Here is a 22,025-nt window from a genome sequence, read left to right as displayed (position 1 = left end):
TGAGTTGGGTTCGGTTGCTGTACGAGGGGCCACTAGCGAATGTGGTGGTGAATGGACGGGCATCTACTCCGTTTCAGCTTGGTAGGGGTACCCGGCAGGGCTGCCCCCTGTCGCCTCTGTTGTTCGCCCTTGCCCTTGAACCGTTGGCTGCGTGGATACGTTGGCACCCGGATATACGGGGCCTTCGGTGGTCGTCCGATCATGAGCACCGTATTTCGCTCTATGCCGATGATATCCTGCTGTATCTTGCCTCACCTAAGAAGTCACTTATAGTGGTCTGTGACGTACTCGCATCGTTCGGTAGGAACTCGGGGCTTGTGATTAATTGGGGCAAATCGTACTTGTACGTTCTTAGTGGCGAGGTCCCACCGATCCCTAGAACATGTTCGATACAGGTTGCCCAGCAAGGTTTTGTGTATTTGGGGATTTTTATATCCTTGGATCCTGCTGTGCGCTATGAGAGGAATCTGCTCCCCCCCTTGGCACGCTTGAGGCGAGATGTGGAAGGTTGGCGGAGGCTGCCGCTCTCCCTCGTTGGGCGTGCGGCCCTGTTTAAAATGATGTCTCTTCCCCGCTTCCTCTACGCTCTCCAGAACACCCTGGACTGGGTACCGGCCAAATACTTTCGGGAGGTCGAAGGCCTCCAAAGGACGTTGCTGTGGGATGGGCGGCCGCGAATAGCTATTTCAAAGTTGACGCTCCCATGGTACGATGGGGGCATCGCGCTCCCAGACATCCGACGGTACTATTGGGCCACGCAGCTGAGCGCGATCAACCATGGGTTGTATGGCCCTGCCCTCAGCCCTGGGTATGCCATGGATAGGTGGCTGCTGCGCGGCGGCAACTACTACAGGGCGTTGTATTCGCGGTCCTTAGACTCGTCCCTCACGGGGCCCACAGGTGTGGCGGTGCGCGTATGGAAGATGGCGACTGACTCGTTGGGCTGGAAGGATAGGCTAACCCTCGCTACCCCATTGTTTGAATCGGAAAGATTGGGAAGACTCTGGCACACGAAGGGCTTTGATAAGTGGGATCTGATAGGCATATCCAAGGTGGGAGATGTACTGCATAAGGGGAGGGTGAAGTCTTTCGAGGAGTTGCAGACTGAGTTTGAGCTAGGGCCCTCAGAGTATTTCAGGTATATCCAGCTGCGTCACGCCCTCCGATCAGTCCTTGTTGAGGGTGAGAAGGTGCCGGAGTCCTCTCCCCTTGAGGACCGAGTCCTTGATGGTCATATGCCCGAGAGCACGATCTCGCTCATATATAAGAAGTTGATAAACGTCCGGGCAGACTTGCTACTGGGGCTGAGAGAACAGTGGACCAGGGATGGTCTTGAGTTGGATAATGAGGACTGGCAGTCAGCGGTTTCTTCGCCTAAGGAGGTTGCGATCCCGTCGCGTCTGAGGCTGGTGCAGCTTAAAATACTGCACCGGGTGTACGTGACGGGGCCAAGGCTGGTCCACATGGGATTCTCGGAGGACGGCCTGTGCAGAAGGGGATGTGGTATGGTGGGCACTTTCCTGCACATCATTTGGGAATGTGGTGTCATTGTGGAGTTCTGGAGGAGAGTCCATGCAGTTATGGGAGAGGTGACGGGCATTGTGGTACAGCCGGAGGCGCGGTGCTGCCTCCTGAACGTCTGGGGGCCCACTGACCTTGATGAGGCGCAGACCCAATGGGTGACTCTGGGTAACATGGTAGCAAAAAGGGATATCGCGCGGCTATGGGGCTCCTCGGGACCCCCTACATTGACCGCGTGGAAGGAAAACATGGATTGGAGCATGTTTAGGGAGAAGACGGTCTACTGCTCTAGAGGTCGCCCCCGGAAGTGGCATGCCATCTGGGGGCGGTGGAACCAATACAGGGGGGGAATATGTCTTGCCCCGGATCTGGAACCTCCCGAGGAACAGCTTTCCCCCTGACCTACTTTCCAGCACAGCTTGGTTTTAGTAACTGTTCTGGGCCTCTGCTGTTCCCCTTCCTCCTCCGTACACAGTCTTGTATTCAGTAGACGAATGGGGTCCGGTCTCCCCTGGGGGCCTCCGCCATGGGCTCACAATGTCCTTGCCTTGCTGGGGTTTGTTGTTAGTTTTTTCTGTGTGTATTTAAAATTGAACCTTTTGCATTATTCTTTGAACTGCATTGGGGACACATCACTATATCTAACTTGTAATGCTGCCGAACCTTCGGGCTGTCGGCTGAATAGCTGTGTCCTGAATTTTGAAATAAAGGTTTTCAAAAAAAAAAAAAAAAGAAAAGAAAATGTCAGAATTTCCGCATTTCGCAGCTTAGCGATAATTTGTTTCTTGCTCGCGCTGTTTAATAATACATTCTCGCGCGCCTTACCTGAATCCCCGCATTCGCCGACAAGTTTTCCCGATCCGGTCGCGTTCTCTACGAAATGTTGGATTGTTGGTAGTCATTTGCGCTGTCTCGCGACAGTTCGCGCCCGCAGTAATGTCATTGGTCGATCACGTCTTTCTTCTCGCGATCATGCACCGCGAGAAGAGTGAAAACAAGATGGCCGCGCCCGTGAGCAACCGCATGGGTAAGTTGGCGAGCCGCGACCATGCAGAAAATACCGCGAACGGGCGGGAAAAAACTTCCGCATCTTCGCGATATTTCCGCGTGTTTGCGGAGATTTTTAACATTTACGCGATAATTTGCGAAAGTCACTTTCACAAATTCCGCCCACCCCTAGTGTAGTGTCTAATTAAAAGGTGCATTTCTTGATTAATACGTGTATTCAAACAGTTAGTATTTTTAAAGTTATGAAGTCATTAACTTCAAAGGGGGGTACAAACATTTTTGCATTTCCCCTGCTCCATCAGGTTCACTGCCACCAATGTGCATGATGGTTTGCCCGACCATCTCAGGAACGCCAAACCGTTATGCTCACTGAGCTGTCTCCAACCCAAGCTGCGTTGCCGGGTCGAAGACAACAGGCACAGGCTCCCAGTCTCCCTTAGAGTGCGAATCGAGGGCGCTCAGGCCAATCCTGATGATGCTCTCACGCATGAGAGCAGCGCAAGGATTGGCCACATGGGAGTCTTGGTGCCTGTGCAGTGCAGCAGAGGAGCACCGAGTCGGGCTGCGATGATGCGGCGTGCAGCAGGTAAATGGTTTTCTTTTATTAATTTTCATCATCATCCATTCGTCCGCCTTCCCTCCCGCCCTGCAACTCTGCCCCAACACCAAACGCCACTGATCTCATTCTACCACTATGTGCATCTAAAGATGGAAGGACTTTGAGATCTCAAACTTCTAGAGCGCACTGACTAAATCAAATCAGCTTCACAAATGAATATCAGTCCATTTCAGTTTTGCACTATTTCTGTGAAATAATAATAAGTTTTCGTTATTTTAATAGTGACCTGCTTCAGCCATGTTTTTCTGCTCATGCTAGCAAATGCCTAAAGGAAGTGCTCATCGCTTACGTTTCAAGTCTTTCTTTCATATTGGGAGATGAGAAAGGGTTGATCAGCTTGTAACAACTCATTGCCGTCTTCTCCCCTTTCTCATGATCTCAGACTTTGGATACCTGTATAATCATTTTGTTTGACTCTGATCATCTGTTCCCCATTACAGAACAGTTTATGAAATTCTATAAATATGTGTCTTGCCTTTGCATGTTGAGCATGCTCCGTCCCAGCTTTCCCAGGGACACTCTGACCGTCTGAACCTGTGATTCACAGGCTAGTATTTTTTCTTTTGTTAATAAACTTTTTTAGACTTGGGATGGCATGTGAGACGATTTTCTTTAATATTTCTTAATGTGTATAATTCTTTAACCCATCTGTGCTTCATAATCTGTTGTTTTCAAATCGATGTGGGTCAGATCACTCTGGAAGAGTGAGGTTTATAACCCTTGCAAGCCTTCTGCCCACAGACACCATGCCCCCAGAGGGTGCTGCACACTGTCTTGCTGCAGCCCTCCTGCACCCACAACTGCTTGGATTCACCCTGCGCCCAGACTTTGCTTCATACAATCTTCAGCCATGTGCAGTGAGTGACAGGCACATAGTGTGGCCTTCAGCAGTGCCCTCCTCCCGGAGCCTGCGGTGCACGTACGTAGTCACGCATGGCAGTCTGTCTGTAGTGCTTAGGCCCAGCTCCCCAGACCCTTAGAGTACCACAGGGCCATCTAGTAAAGGTGAAGCGGTACTGCACATTTAATCATATCCTCTCAGGATTGATTTTAACTTTCTTTCTTCCAAGCTCACACGAGTATGTGCTATTCTGTTGAACACTTATTCTGTAGTGCATAGAGAGTTGTTAAGCAGGTTCAGTGCTAGGTAGCAGCGTGCATGCAAGAGCCTGAGACTCCGGAGTGGATGATGTTTTTGTAGCTGGTGTTGCAGGCTGTTCTGCATAAACCTGCTGATACCTAGTGCTGCATTACTCTTTTGAGTACCAGCAGCCTGCCTATTTGCCAGTCTGACAACTGTCTGCCTCCTACTTGTCTCACTTGTCTCACTCCCAGCCAGCAGTTGCTGACTCTAGATGAGCGAGCTGGTAGCTCAGGTATTGGAGCACGAGGCACTTGTTGTGCTGAGTTGGGGGCTTAAGTTGGGACGCTCGTTGTAAGTGTCTGGAGAGTCTACAGTGCTATCTGTGAGCCTGGCAGAAGCAGGACATGAAACAGAACCATGTAGACTAGGAATTCTACGTATGCATGAGGTCCCAGGGGATTAATAGAACCCTCACTATGGGTCGAAAAGAGCTCAAAATGGTCAAGTTAACTTATTCCTAACATTAATTTATTTACCTATTTTATGCTCATTTGCAATGTGATTTTTAATTGTGGATGGCACACCCTCTCCACTTTTTAGGTTTCGCCTGCACAGCACTTGCACTGTGCTTGAGAAATCTATTGTTTTTAAGTATAAACTTAAAAGGGACTTTCCTGGCTTCTCGTTGGTTCCTGTGCTTGTCACTTACCTTTCCTCAATTTCTATTGGCTGTAACACATTTTTCTGCATTTACCAATGCTTGTTCCTCATTTGTTTCTTTTACCAGTTTCCCGCCGCCGAAATACTGTTAACATCTGCTTTGGTGGAACTATATTTTTATATAGTTTTGCCTTTTACTCCTGCAACATATTCATATAACAGTCTATCACCCAGAGAGATTAAGTGATTTGCATAGAATCACAGGATGTTGGGGGGCACCGCCGAGACTCGAACCAGGATCCCCAGCTCGAGTTAGTATCTCTGACCACTGCGCCACATCCTCTCCACTCCCGTGTTATCTGTCAGGGAGCTCTTTCCTTCTCCCGGTCAATGATTGATGAAAACAGCTCTTTATTCATGTCTGGGACAAAGTTGCAAGGGGAAAGGAGAAGGAAAAGTACCAGAGCAGAACTGGCCAAGCAGTGCAAAATTATGCTAATGCTCGTTGGGATGAAGAACAGCATAGATGGAGGCATGCTTTTATTGAGGGAACTATATTATATTCAGTACTTACTTCAGAAGTTGCAAATAAGGAAAAGAATAGGTCTACCAGCAGGAAAGAAGGGGATGAGTTAGATACTGATTCAGGGGATGATATATAAGGAGAGATGTTGAATTTCAGACCCCTGCCACCACATACTGTCCTTCCTGAGCAAGGAGACTTAAGTACCAGTAATAGTCAAACAGTAGCTACTGCCCCTGTTGAACAAAGTTTAACACCAATTGAACGGCCCTTACAAGTCTTGCCGATTGTCCCACCAGTTATGGCTCGACTGCCAGCTTTAGTCCCCACTAGGACAACTGTGGTTGCTGTGCCTACCACAGTCCCAGAACCTATTGTTAAAATCTTGTTTGCATCCAGAGTAGTTGCGAGTACTCCTGTCTCAGCAGAAGTAAGGTCAGAAGTACAGCCAGTGGCTAAGTCTGGATTTGTTCCGATTTCCCAAAATTCACAGATAGTTTTGTGGAAGCCCCCACAAACTCTGCAAGCTTTGGTGGATGGAGGAGGGATGTTGGTCTTTACAACCACTATGGCTTCGAGTAATTTAAATGTTTCTATTGAAGGGTATATATCAGTATTGCTTGATGAAGCTGTAGGAGAGAATATACCAAATTTAAAGGCAGAATTGGAGGAGAGGATATGGGGATGTTTAGAATTGGCACATTTAAATATATACCAGAGGAAAGATTTAATTTACTTGTGGAAGGAAGTTACACGAAGAGCAGCTTTGGTATATGATCGATTGGCAGAAATAGGCAGAAATACGAGGTGGATCTCACCAATAACATAAATTTGCACCAAAGTTACAGGATAGAGTTAGATGATCTGGCCATAGAAAACATGAGAATTACAGGAATGTGTTTGCATTTAGTGGAATTGGTTACATGCATTCGCAGATGGAAGGATACAGAAAAACTGGAAATTAGATGGGCAAGGAAGCATGAAAAGAAAAAGAAGAAAGCAGCTAGTGATGGAGGACAGGATGAGCAATGAGAATGAAGTGACAGTCTTTCCACTTAGAGAAATAGCAGGAGGAATTTATATGCTTGTTCCTTGGAGCAGAGGTGATTTGGCAGCATTTACGAACAATTTTTCAAAATGGCGAGACAAGCAGGTGCAGTGGAATGCACAAGTAGAGAGATTCCTAAAAAATTTCTAAGGTACTGTGGACTGATTTGAATACATTCTTTGACATTGTGGTGCCTGCTGAATTGTGGGCTGAATGTCAGACATCGTTGCAAAGGCCAGAGGAGGACCCGCTTAGAGAGAGAAAGGGACGAATGCACCATCACATATGGAAATGGAGAAATATGAAGCGGTTGTTACCTTTTTTAAGGGCAGAGTGCCTTCCGAAGATAAGGATTGGCTCAAGGTTAAAAAAACCACCAAGAGCTGAAAGAGACAGTTCATGAGTATTATGAGAGATTGTTGCAGGTGTTTCAGCAGAACAGTGGTCATGAGTATCCTGAGCAAAGGGACACAGGGATTTTTGTATCCTAGTTTGTTTTAGTATTGAAGCCTGAGATCTATGTACACATAACACAAAGAGTGATCTGTTGCAAAATAAAACTCTTGATGAGATCCTGCGATATACTCACTATTGTAGCAATAAATTAGACATGAAGCAGGAAAAGATTAAAGAGAAGTTGATGTTGGCCCAGACCAAGCTTGCTCAGAAAGGATTTCAAAATCTCCCCTTTGTGGGAAATGAGAGAAATATTCAAGGAGTGGCAGTACCACCAGCTGGATTTCAGGGAAATCAAAGGGAAATGAATGTGTCACAGGGTAGAGGTAGAGGTGTTCTTGTAAGTACGGGATCGGGATCAAACTTGGCTGCTATGAAAAAGATTACCACTTGTCACATTTGTCATAAAATTGGACATTGGAAGTGAGAATGTTGATTTAATCCTGAAAATGGTGGAGAAAATATGCAAACACCGCAAGGAGTGTAGGTTCCAAAAAGACCTATGCTGGGACAGGTCCCAATGATGGCTCCTGTGCCCACACAGATGGGGAATCCTAGATTGAACTTGAACCAAATGCCAAAAATGAATACAATCCCATTTCAAAATGCCATGCCTCAATTTCAAATCCCATACTGCAGTTTCAGAATGCTGTACAACAATTCCAAAATACAAGTGATAACTCATTGCAGCAACTCCCTTTATTTGAAACTGATGGCTTCAATTCTGATAACTCCCAATAATGGGGCCTGAGAGGGGAGGAAGATTGCTTACTTGGCGCAGTATATTAGAGGTAGACCAAAGTGACCCACATGTAGAGGCTGAGGTTTATCATCACCCCATATTGTTTCTCATCAATACAGGAGCTGCCCGTTCCACCGTTAGAACAGTCGAAGTCCCAGACTTACCTCTCTCAAGAAAAAATATTCAAGTAGTTGAAGTTACAAATAAACAGATACTGAATCCAATATCAGAGAATGTCCTAGTAAAATAGTCACATTCAGAGAAAAGCACCAATTTGTTGTGTGTGGCACAAGTCCTGTGAACCTCAGAGATTAATTGTGCACGTTAAATCGCACCATTTATTGTACACCAGATGGTGTCGTATTTCAAACACATGATGAGGATGTAGATTTCAAATTAATCCAACAGCAAGCTGAAGTAGGGATGTTCCCTCTGTTGACTATGGATGCATTACCTGAGCAGCAAAGAGAACTTGTGAATAATGAAGTTTGAGACTTCACAGGAAAAGACATCGGACTTATCAAAGAGGTAGAACCGGTCCGAATAAATATGAAGCCAAATGCTATCTACCCCAAAATGCCACCATATCATTTGACTCCAGAAACCGCTGCAGGAATAAAATCAGTGATAGATGATATGTCACAGAAAGGCATCTTGAGGGAAATAATTGGGAGTCCATGTAATTCCCCAATTATGGGTTTGCAGAAGCCCAATGGAAAATATAGGATAGTTCAAAATGTGAGGAAGGTGAATGATATAGTGGTGCCCTGTTGTCCCATAATACTGAATACAGCCACTGTATTGTTTCAAATACGATGTACTGCAGAGTGGTTTCCTGTCATTGAGTTATGCCAAGCCTTCTACTCAGTGCCACTGTATGAAGAATGCCAGTATATTTCCTCCTTTGTGTTTCAGAAGAAGGTATTAACATTGTGTCATGTCCCACAAGGGTATACAGTGAGTCCATCCATTTTTAACTAGATTCTGAAATGAAATCTAGAAACTCTGCATATGCCCGTAAGTCTACTCTTGTTCAGTACATAGATGACCTGCTTGTGGCATTGGCATGACACCATTGAACTCTTGAATCATCTAGCTGAGATTGGACATAAAGTGTCTCCAGGGAAACCACAGTACTGTCAAAACAAAGTTCAATATCTGTGACACGTTATTGTGAAGAGAGCTAGAAAGGTGTCTTCAGAAAGGGTGGAAGGCATCTTATAGATGAATCTGCCCCAAACTCAAAAGGAAGTTAGAATGTTTTTGGGATAGTTAGCTACTGTAGACAGTGGATACCAAACATTTCCTTAATAGCAAAACCTCTACTGAGATTGCCACACAGAGATGTGTCAGAACCGATGCCATAGGACAACGAATGTAAAAAAGCATTCCTTGGAACTGAAAGAAAAATTGTGCTGTGCCTTGGCGCTAGGAACGCCTGATTATACAAAAGAATTCACTTTATTTTGCAGCGAGAGAGATGGGCGTGCTCTCTGTGTTGACACAAATGCATGGAGGAGCTCGAAAGCCTATCGCCTATTTTTCCACTACACTTGATCCTGTAGTGGCAGGTCTTCCTCGATGTCTAAAAGCAGTAGCTCCGGTAAGTACTAGTCTCGAAAAGAGCGAGAACATAGTGATGGGATGCTCTTTAACTGTTCTGATCCCACACTCTGTGGAGCTATTGATGTCCAGAACTAAAACACAAAACATGATTCATAACAGATTGACCTGTTATGAGCAGAGTATTTTGTCTGCAGACAATATCGTACTAAAAAGTTGTACAATCATAAATCCTTCAACGTTATTGTCTGTAAATGAAACTGATGATGTGATGGATCTGACCTTGAGTGCCTAGATTTCACAGAATTATGCACTAAACCCTGTCCCGTCCCGATATTAAGGATGAACCACTAACTGAGCCAGATCATATATTGTTTGAGGATGGTTTATGCCTAAGAGGAAACGATGGTAAACTGAGAGCAGCCTTAGCCGTCTGCACTATAAATGCTGTTATAGAAACATCATGGCTTAAAACGGTGTTCTCTGCACAAGTTGGTGAGTTAATTGGCATAACCAGAGCCTGCAGTTTAACTGCAAAATTGAGATTTACCATATTTACTGGCAGCCAATACTGGTTTGGAGTAGTCCATGATTTTGGACCACTATGGTTTCAGCGTGATTTTCATACTTCAGCAGGAATGCCAATACGGAATGGAATCCATGTCAAGAAAGTGTTAGAAGCATTACAATTGCCAGGAGAAATTGCTGTAGTTGAATGTCCAGTTCAGCAAAATGGAAGCAGATACGTTGCCATGTGCGACTGATACGCTGACTCAGTAGCACGATATTACGCACTGTTGGCTTGTTCTTTTAACCCCTTCGATGCTCATGACGGAATGGTTCCATCATGAGCATCGGTGCCCCTGTGCTCATGACTGAATCATACATGAGGGGGAGCCGCAGTCTTTGGCTAGGCAACGTCGCGGCCTGGGAGCATCGCGGCCACGACGCAACGCTGGACTGGGGACTGCATTCTTGGCTCTTTGAGCCAATCAGACCACCATCATGCCACCAGCTCCAGAGCATATCGGGGGGAGCCTTGAGGATTTGTTCCCCCCACCTCCTACTGGTGCTTCTGGTGATCGTGTTGGGGCCTAGCTGCGCTCTTGGACAGCCATGCGGTTCCACTGCTTGGGCTCACCGCTACCCAGACACTCTGTGCATTCCTGAGAGATTTGCTCATGGAGGACACATTGACTGACAAGCACAATGGCCTGGTGAGCTATTTCCTCTTGTTTTAGGGCAAGCTCTGCTTGTTGAAGGCATGCAAACTGTGGCGCAACTGAATGGAGAGCAGCCCCTAGATTCCTGCAACTGACTTCCAGCTCCATGCAGCCGATCACCAAACACCGCTCAGTGGTCCACAGCTGTATAGCCTCATTTGGTGGTCACTTCCTCAGCCTAGCCCCACTGCCCATCACCCATGTGAAGAACTGCCGCTGTGGTCCTCTGATAGCTGGCTCTGAGAGAGCACTGATGAACTGGGACTTGCAGGTTACACACAAACTATCGGGATCTGACCCTTATGCAGTGGTATTCTTCAGGCTTGCCCTCCAATTAGGCATGCACTGCGATTATTGATTTGGCCTGCATTTGCAAGGGGTTGACAGCCTGTGATTTCCTGTCACATGCAAGGGTCTCCTTCACTTCACCTCTGAACCCTGATACTCCTACTGGGCATTTTGTCCTTTCTGCTCTGCGTGTAGGAGTGTGGTGTTGAGTGCAGCCTTTTTGACAATGCTCCTCTAATCCTTTCCTGGACCCCTTTCCCAGCTCACCAATCCTACATTCACTGGGGGTCCTCCACTGCTCTGCCATCCCACACGGTAAATCAGTAAAGGGCACACCTGGTAGTCAGCACAGGGACAACCCAGCCACCGCTTTGTGGCAGAAAACAACCCCCTTCAACATGGACGCCTCTGAGGATCCTGCAGGGGCTGCCCTGGACGTCGCCTCTGTGGCACATATCACGCAGGGCTATATGAACAAAAGTATGCAGGAAATCAGATCTTAAATTGGCTCTCTTCAATCAGATGTCTGCATCCAAGAACTTAAGCGTGAGGTCAACGAGCTGGTGGGGCGAGTGAACGACCTGAAACACACCGCTGATGCCTGTTGATGCCTGCTCTGAGGATCAGGAAGCTTTATGGTGCAAGGAGGCATCCTTGAAGGAGCAAAAAAATCGAACTGTAACTGCAACAGGAGGACCTGGAAAACAAAAGCAGGAGAAATAACATACTCATCAGAGAAAGTGCTAGAGGAGCAGAGGGCACGGACATTATGGCATTCATCGCTGATCTCCTGCATGCAATCTGGGGGGACAACGACACCCCCCCCCCGGCACTGGATATAGCCCATCGAGTGCCCCTCACCCCCATTGGGTGCTCTGACATCCTCACACAGGTTCACTTCTTCACCGAAAAGGAAACTGTTCTCCAAGTAGCGAGGAGGAAGGCAGACTGGTTTTCTGGGGATGCACTGTGCAGCTTTTTCAAGACATTGCACCTCTCCCTCTGCACCAACGCAAGGAATTTAAGCCTGTCACTGAAAAACTAAGGGACCTCGACATTTGTTACCAACGGGGGCACCCCTTCGCTATCATCTTCTCATGGGAGTTCAAGCAGCAGGCCATCCACACCTTAAAGGAAGCCAAACAACTTTTGAACTTTAGGTCAGACTCGCAAGAGAGAACCTCAGCCCCATCTCATTCCCCCTCGCGTAGACCCTTGATGCCCAGCTGGACCACAGTGATGTCTCATCACCCCAACAAGCGCAACAGAGACTTTGCTTCCCAAGAGGCCAAAAAAGTCATTATCCGACATCTCCATAACCACTTCCCCCGCCCCGTTGACCTCTGCCTCAGTCTAACAATACAGCTTGCCCACACTCTGCCATGGACTCTGCTCTGCCTTACACACCTAGGACTTGTGAGCTGTATGTATTAACTTGCAAGTGAGCTCCAATGAACGACCCTCACTAATACTGCCATGGAGCTCTTACCTCTTTCATTGTATTCCTCTTTGAGATGTCCTGGACTGGCTTGACTGAATCTGGCAGCCCTGTGCCCACAGAAAGCTCACAAAAACCTCTGGACTGTCCTTTGTCCTGGCCCCAGTTGGTGGCATGAATCGGAGACCTATGGGATTTCCTGCTGTTGCTGCAAATCCCCCCTCAATTCAGCTCTTAGGAGAGTGACTTCTTTAGAATGGTCTGCCAGGACAGAAATGGAGTAGTTAGGCCATATCGGCCTTTCATTGTTTGTATATGGATTTTCTTTTATTTCTCACTTAGGTTGACCTGCACACCGTGGAGACATACGCTTCAGTGCTCCTCCCCTTGCTTTGTACTCCCACACCACAATAGTATGATCCTGGGCAACAGGACACTCCCATATTCCCACCCCCCCCAATTATATTGAGCTCCCACACCTACCCTCCCTACCCCTTCTTGTCTGGGATACATTCCCCTCCCTCACTCTGAGGTTTGATTTCGCTCTTCCTACAGCTCTACCATATACTCGTTACCACCCCATGAAGCCCCCAGCCAATCCTAAACACCATGACGAGCGCCTCACATACCAAGCTACTATCTATCAATGCACAGGGTTTAAACGGGCCCAACAAATGATGGCAGGTGTTGCGTTACCTTCTCCTACAAGACCCCAATGTTATCTTTTACAGGAAACTCACCTTCTGAGCCAGGACCCTGCTCGCATGTACTACCCAAAATATCCTATTCACTACTGGGCACACGCGATGACTACAACAGCTGGAGTTGCAATTATGTGTAAGGTTACCTTCTGCTCTAATGTCCTAAAGGTTGTGAGGGATGTTGAAGGCCATTTCCCAGAACTTACTGTACAATGGGGCCCTCATTCCCTCACCCTTCTGAATATCTATGCTCCCAGTGAAGCTCAGGACACTTATCTTAGAGACATTTTACGTAGCCAGATAGCACACAAAAGGGGCAACATGGCGGTTGAGCGGACTTCAACCTGGATGGGACCCTGACATGGATCGCAGCTCTGCGTCCTTTCAAGGAACAGAAGCAATGTCCGCTGCTGTTAAACAGGACTTTACAGATATGAGACTAGTGGACGCATTGCGTTATAAGCATCCTGAGGTCCAAGACTACTCTTTCTACTCACACGTCCACACTTCTTGTATCGACTACTTATTTCTTACCCATAAGCTGCTGCATGACTTAGATTCCCCCAGCATCCCCTATATATCTATCTCAGACATTGCCCACTTAGCGATAACATTGACAGGAGTAGGGGACCCCACTCGCACACACACGCTCGATGGCATCTTTACCCGCAATTGCTTAGAGACCTAGTCGATGTTGCTGAGATCCAAAAATAAATCTCTGCTTATTATGATATCAACGCCCACCCTAAGATTTCAGGTCACACACTCTGGGATGGCTTCAAGGCCACCATATGGGGGACCATCTCTTCCATTGCTATGACCCGCACATGGGAAGCCCGACTGGTTGAGTCGGGCCTAACAGCTGACATTAAGACCCTGGAACGCCTTGATCACTCTGCCTCATCTAGATGTAACAAACGCCAACTAGCTTTAGGCCATAGAAACAAGGCGGAAAGCTCAAAGGCTTTGAAGCAGAGGTATTACGAAGGGGGGACAAGGTGGGGAGACTACTTGCATATAAAGGTCTCATCCACCTGGAAGAAAAGACCCACCGCCACCATATCCCTGCCTGTCTGCTCTCACTAGACGCAGAGAAAGCCTTTGATTGAATCAGCTGGCCCTTCTTATAGGCTGTCCTTAGTAAGATCGATCTCAGACAGGGCATGATATCCAAGATATTGACATCCAATGCCTTTTCCATGGCCATGATCCATGTTAATGGGCAAGCTTCATAACCAAGCTACCTGGCGGGGGCACCAGACAGGGTTTCCTGCTTTTGGCTCTGCTTTTCACCCTAGTTGTTGAACCCCTAGCCATTACTATCCGCAGAGCGGAGGCTATTGCGGGAATTCCCTTTGGCGGGCAAGAACATAAAGTTGCCCTATTCACGGATGACCTCCTGCTCAAACTCTCAACCTGCGACCTCACTACCAACTCAGGTCGATGTTTTAGCGGCCTTTGAAGAGGTCTCCGGTATTAAAATCAATCTGGCAAAATCTCAGGCACTGAAATTGACGATTCCTTTTTTTTTTTTTTTTTTAATTCTTTTTATTTGCATTTTTGGAAACAAAATAAACACAAAAACTACACACTGCTGTGTACATGTAACAAATTATGACGCCACGACCCGCCTCCCGCTTACCGCACCCGACAGGGGCGACCAAATCCATCACAACATTTCGGAACAATCTGCACACTGCCCATCTGCCCTCAATCCTTAACCTCCCACGCATGATCCACCGCCACAACCCCCACCAGCGTGCCTCATGATCAGCCCCAGGCGCAGCCATCCCCAGCCCGCCACAGTGCCGAGCCCCGGTTCACAGCTCCTGAATCGTAGTTTGCGACAACCAGTGCATAAAGGGCTCCCATATATCCTTCGGTCGCGACCTTACCGGCAGGAGCTCCCAGTATACGGCAAGCTGCGTCTGACAATAAACAGCGCTTTTAACCCATTCTCTAATGTTTGGCGACCGGGCCGCACCCCAATGTACTGCAACTTGTCTTTTGGCCAGCAACAGTAACATCGCTGGCAACTTGCGGTGTTTAGGTAATACCATGTGTAGCATTCCCAAGAGAGCAACCTGCGGCGTGCGCGGAATCAGCAGGCCAGTGATTGTACAGATTATCTCTAGCGCCCTGGCCCAGAAAGACGCCAAAGCGGGACAGTCCCACGCCATATGCAAGAACGTAGCCCCGCGCGCACGACAGCGCCAGCAATTATCCGTGTCCCTCAGGCCCATGCGGTACAGACGGCTGGGGGTGTGATAAAATATGTGAATGTATTTGAAATGGATCAAACGCAGCCTGTAATTGGGGGACAAGTTCTCAAGGAGCTTACAGCACAGGTCCCAGTGGACATCGAAAATGTCGGCGCCCAGTTCCGCGGCCCAGAAAAATTTGACGATTCCTTAACTGAAGCTGCCTGCCCTGCAATGCCTCACCCCCTTCAACTGGGCCCAGCGCTCTATCAAATATTTGGGTTTCAATTTAACCAGTTCTCTAGCATCCTGGATACATGCCAATTGGCCAGAATATCGGCACTCAGTCCTGGAAGTTTTATGCAAATGGAAACCCCTACAGGTATTGTGGCTGGGGTATCTCAACGCTGTTAAAATGTTTATTCTGATGAAAATTCTCTCTCTCTTCCAGACCCTGTCCACCCCTATCCCACAAGACGCTATTCTTCTCCTCCAAAGGGACTTACACATTTTTATTTGGGGAAGGACACATTCAAGATTTTCAAATACAATACTGATGCTTCACAGAACCTGGGGGGGGGCAGGAGGGGTGTGGGGGTTCTGGCATGCCCCAAACTCCTTGAATATTACTGGGAGGCCCATCTACGTTACATTCCGGAGTGGGACGTCCGTGAAAGTGAAAGGCACTGGTTCCATATGGATTGGGCAGTGGTGTACTGCCCACTTTGGGATTTGGCACGGCTCCCCAAGCATAGTAGACTGCCGAGAGCATATGTAGCCACTCCCACCTTCCCCTCCTCAAACACCATCATGCCCATAATCTGGAGTTTACACTGGCTTTACAGCCCCCTCGTTCCCAGCTTGGAGGGAAGAAGACTGTCACATTCTTTGAGACTTCTTTGAAGGAGAAATGATCTAGACTTTTGACCAGTGCAAACAGGATTTCCAGGTTCCCAAATTGGAGAGGCTGCAATATCATCAGCTGCAGCACTGGACACTCTCTCCTCCCAATGCCCAGGGGGTGACACAACAATTCACTCCCTTTGAACTACTCGTTCAATCATATAATGGGATAAAGGGATTGATCTCATGCACCTACCAGGTACTTCAGCACTCAACCCCTGTATGACCATACACAGACCAATCCCAGTGGGAATCCAACACCACCGAGGGGATCTCCCGGAAACAATGGGAGCAACTATCGCATCACATTACCAAATTGTATAGGAACATACCCCAGCAGGAGACTGCCTATAAACCTATGATGAGAGGGTACTGTACCCCAACTCGCTTACATTCTATTTTTCCCTCTACCTCACCACTCTGTTGGTGCTGCATGTCAGCACCTAGTGACTTCCTGCATATATGGTGGTCCTGCACTCTCATAGTTACATATTTGGAAGGAAATCCAGAGCCACATTAAATGGGTTGTGGGCTTCCCACACTCCTATACCACTGAGATACTAGGTATACGCCCTTTGGTACTTGAAGTAATGAGACACAGGTATTGGCGATTGATATCCCATATGCTTGATGCCGCTAAACAACTTATTTCTCCCCACTGGAAAAAGTCGGCTACACTGCCAATTGCCCACTGGTTCATGCGTCTTTGGCACATCATGGCCATGGAACTCCCATCTAGTAGCCCACACAGATATCAAATTCACCTACATTTGGGAACCCCTGATAGAGTATTTTACACAATTTGAACACCTCCACACAGACTCAAAGCTCTTCAACTGTTCAAATAACGCTTCTCATGGCTGTGGTCTTTGGACCTGCAAGTAAGGGATGCTCTTTGTGGCAGCTTTCTCATTGGCCCTCTTATGCCTAGGTCCCCCGGCTCACCCCTTTGGTGTATCCTAGACTATGCTATACCCAGCCTGACATTGTCTTTTAACAGGCTTAATGAAAATCTCTAGTAATTTACTGTTAACTTTATTCTTATTATTAGGTAGAACCTTTTTTCTTTTCCTTATTATGTTCAAATGTATACGCTATCTGTCTTATATAATGCTGATCCAACACTTATGATCAACTGATGCCGAGCTTTCTCTCAGGTTTGATTATTCGCGTGCTTGACTCCGCCTTCGGCAGGCCTATCTACTCAAATGCTGTACTGGATGGTTACTGTTCTACCCTCCTACATGTGGTATTTGTTCTTTTGTCTTGAACATATCTCAATAAAAAGATTTCTAGCAACAAAAAAAATGCCCGCTCAGTTAGAGCAATCTGCCAATACCCTGAGATCAAATTATATGTACTCAGGAACCTTGGATCCCTCAACCGATCAATGAGCTCATCAGCTCTGGGGATAAGGTGAAGCATCACTATTGGTGACTGTATTGAGACTGCTATAGTCCACAGGTATGGTGCCCTGCGGGGGAGCCTTAGATACCAGTGTCACTGGACTATGCCAGGGACTACAGGAGGGCTCAATCACCCACTAATCCAGCATCTTAGAAACCTCATCTTTGATGCTAGCACTAACCTTGTCATACAGTCTCCAAATTATGGTTTTGATAGGTATGCTGTCCCCTTTATCTATGTAATGGGTACATCAGTCAGTGAGCTGAGGGACAAGGGAGAAAAGAGAGGTGAATTGTTCCAGCAGCTGGTGACAGTATCTCTGTTGCTCGCCAGTCTGTGTGGGGGAGAGGATGACTTCCTCCACTGACCAATCCTGCTCACTGGAGGACAGGAGTTCGGGGAGGGGTTCACTCTCCTCCTCCTGACCACCACTTGTCACATAGAGCATAGTCACTTCTTACCTATCATAGCGGGGCTTAAGGCAATTTGAATGCAGGACCCTTATGGGGTTCCTGGTTGTTTTCAAATCTATCAGGTTTCTGACCTCCCTTTCTTTTTTCAGACCTCATAGAGCCCGTTACATTGATCCTTCGAGGCTCCACAGGCCCTATTTCTTGCAGGTTGGTAATCCACCAAAGCGGCCTTCTGGTTGTACCACTGTAACATCACTTCCTGGCTGACCTTGCGGTTCTCAGTGGCCTCCTTCCAGAAGTATTTATTCTGAGACATGAGACATACCACAACTTGAGGTGGTTTCTTGGGAACTTTCTCCCTCCCTGACAAGACTGAAATGTCTTGTAACAGAGTGGCCAAACAGAGGTTCAAATGCGTTGAAACCCACTCTTTTCTGAGGCACTTCTCAGAAGCAAAGAGCAGGCATGGTAACAGGATGTCCCACTTATGTTACAGGGGCTCTGACAAGCCCATAATCATGCACTTCAGAATCTTGTTCAATCTTTCGACAAGCCCATTTGTTTAGGGGGGGGAATTATCGTGTGGTTCACTGACAAAACATCGAAGATTAAAATATCATCCTGCAAATATATTTTGACAGAAATATTGATGTCAAAAATATTGTCATCCTATACTTATGATGTAAATGACAAAAATATACTATTACAAATATTGCTGTCACTAATATTGTTGTACACAATATAATTAAAATATATATATATAAATATTAAACATTAAGGGGCCGATTCCGATCCTGTAAAAAGGCCCTACGAATAGTCGTACGGAGCGTTTTCTCCGTACGACTTGTACCAGGTAAACTCATTTCACAACCTAGGAAGTACGATTCGTACAGAAAGCCTTTTTTGGTACGAATCGTACAAAAGACCGTACAGCAAAAAATACCCACGATTCCGATCCGGAAATGCTTGTACACGACGTCCGTACGCATTTCACCAGCGTTCTCCGGCCCAGCAAGTACGATTCGTACCGACGTCACTCCGTACGGCTCTTTGTTTACGGGAGCCAAACACAGCCGGAAAAGCAGAGTCTGACGTGAACGGCAACGCCACGGAGCCCCGTTACGCGGCCTACAGCCATGAACCCCATCGTACGTGTCATCCCGGTCCTCCTGGCCTACGACGTGGTGCACCGCACCCGACGCACACGCCGCAGAAGGTGAGAACATGCGTGGGTACGGTGCGTCCACACGTACCCCTACGGCGCCATGACAACAGTGGTACGGACCGTACCCACGCATGAATGCGTGGGTACGGTGCGTACCCCTACGGCCCCATGAGTCCTCAGGTACAGACCGTACCCACGCATGAATGCGTGGGTACGGTGCGTACCCCTACGGCCCCATGAGTCCTCAGGTACGGACCGTACCCACGCATGAATGCGTGGGTATGGTGCGTAGCCCTACGGCCCCATAATTAATCAGGTACGGACCGTACCCACGCATGAATGCGTGGGTACAGGGGGTACCCCTACGGCCCCATGAGCACTCAGGTACGGACCGTACCCACGCATGAATGCGTGGGTACGGTGCGTACCCCTATGGCCCCATGAGTAACCAGGTACGGACCGTACCCACGCATACCTGCGTGGGTACGGTCCGTACCACACGTACCCCGTTACGGCAGCAGGAAGATTTGGATACGAGGCATACACACGCCATGAATGTGGGCATAGAGGACTGGCCCAGCATGTTAACTACAAATTGATGTGTGTGTAGGTCCTGGCCAGCAGTGTACAGCTCCAAGGGGGTGCGTGGGTGGGTGCAAAGGCCTCCCAGCAGTGCCCAGACATATGAGGGGTGGGTGCAGAGGACTACCAGCAGTGCCCAGACATATGAGGGGTGGGTGCAGAGGACTACCAGCAGTGCCCAGACATATGAGGGGTGGGTGCAGAGGACTACCAGCAGTGCCCAGACATATGAGGGGTGGGTGCATATCACTACCAGCAGTGCCCAGACATATGAGGGGTGGGTGCAGAGGACTACCAGCAGTGCCCAGACATATGAGGGGTGGGTGCAGAGGACTACCAGCAGTGGCCAGACATATGAGGGATGGGTGCAGAGGACTCCCAGCAGTGCCCAAACATATGAGGGGTGGTTGCATATCCCTCCCAGCAGTGCCCAGATATATGAGGGGTGGGTGCATATCCCTCCCAGCAGTGCCCAGACATATGAGGGGTGGGTGCAGAGGACTACCAGCAGTGCCCAGACATATGAGGGGTGGGTGCATATCACTACCAACAGTGCCCAGACATATGAGGGGTGGGTGCAGAGGACTACCAGCAGTGCCCAGACATATGAGGGGTGGGTGCAGAGGACTCCCAGCAGTGCCCAGACATATGAGGGGTGGGTGCAGAGGACTACCAGCAGTGCCCAGACATATGAGGGGTGGGTGCAGAGGACTCCCAGCAGTGCCCAGACATATGAGGGGTAGGTGCAGAGGACTCCCAGCAGTGGCCAGACATATGAGGGGTGGGTGCAGAGGACTCCCAGCATTGCCCAGACATATGATGGGTGGGTGCATATCACTACCAGCAGTGCCCAGACATATGAGGGGTGGGTGCAGAGGACTCCCAGCAGTGCCAAGACATATGAGGGGTGGGTGCAGAGGACTACCAGCAGTGCCCAGACATATGAGGGGTGGGTGCATATCACTACCAGCAGTGCCCAGACATATGAGGGGTGGGTGCAGAGGACTCCCAGCATTGCCCAGACATATGATGGGTGGGTGCATATCACTACCAGCAGTGCCCAGACATATGAGGGGTGGGTGCAGAGGACTCCCAGCAGTGCCCAGACATATGAGGAGGGGTGCAGAGGACTACCAGCAGTGCCCAGACATATGAGGGGTGGGTGCAGAGGACTCCCAGCAGTGGCCAGACATATGAGGGGTGGGTGCAGAGGACTCCCAGCAGTGCCCAGATGTTAGAAATGGGATTTCTGGTTGACTAGGGCTTGCACCAAAGCCAGGCAGAAACCACCACTCTAAGTCAGGGCTGGGGAGTTACACGGCAAAGATAACCCCTGCTCACCCCCTTGGTAGCTTGGCACGAGCAGTCAGGCTTATCCCGGAGGCAATGTGTAAAGCGTTTGCGCGCGCAAACAGCAACAACACCCTAGGCCCACCACAAAAGGAACTCCACACAAGGATATATAAAAATAGCCTTTGTATTATACCAAAACACATTAGATAATATTCACACAATTTACACTGTGCCAACTGGCACTGGGCGGAATTTACAGGGGACTATTTACACAAGACAGGGCCACATGGACCACTGTCAGAATTAGCACAAATCACCAATTGTAACTGTAGAAATGTAGAACAAATAATAAATGTAGCGCACAACCAGCAACCACTGGTAAAAGGTAAGTACACCCTACACAATCCTAACCACCTTAGGCATATATCACGCAGGGAACGTTGAACTCACTAGCATAATTTTTACTAGAAAAACAATCTCCTATGCATAGACACAGCTAGGAATAAAAATAACATAAAGGCAATGCACATTGCGCAAAAGCACACACGTAAAAATAACCATGCACCCTAGGTGAGGGCACAACACAGGAAAACTGTCCCCAGGCCAACTTGGCCTCTCAGGGGCTCGAACGCCCGTTGTCTAAAATGCCAGGGCTGGGCTGCGCAGGCAGCCAAGGCAGAAGGCGCAAAGGATCAGGCCTAAACGTTGCAGCTGCCCACTACTTGCTGGGCAGCTGTGCAGGCTGGAAGGTCCAAAAAAAAAAGGAGGCCTGTGCTCTCAATGGCCCTTTCAACAAATATGCCCAGCGTTGGAGCCACACGGGGCTCTGAAACAATTACTGTTCAGCACTGGAGCCACCTAGGCTCTGGAAATATCACTCCCAGACATATGAGGGGTGGGTGCAGAGGACTCCCAGCAGTGCCCAGACATATGAGGGGTGGGTGCAGAGGACTACCAGCAGTGCCCAGACATATGAGGGGTGGGTGCAGAGGACTCCCAGCAGTGCCCAGACATATGAGGGGTGGGTGCATATCACTACCAGCAGTGCCCAGACATATGAGGGGTGGGTGCAGAGGACTACCAGCAGCGCCCAGACATATGAGGGGTCTGTGCATATCACTCCCAGCTGTGCCCCACTCCCAGGAGGATGGATGTCATTCACACACTGCTTGACACACCACATGTGG

The sequence above is a fragment of the Triturus cristatus genome, chromosome 5_2 (genome assembly GCF_964204655.1).
Source record: "Triturus cristatus chromosome 5_2, aTriCri1.1, whole genome shotgun sequence".
Classification (NCBI taxonomy): Eukaryota; Metazoa; Chordata; class Amphibia; order Caudata; family Salamandridae; genus Triturus; species Triturus cristatus.
Note: the sequence above shows the minus strand (reverse complement) of the source record.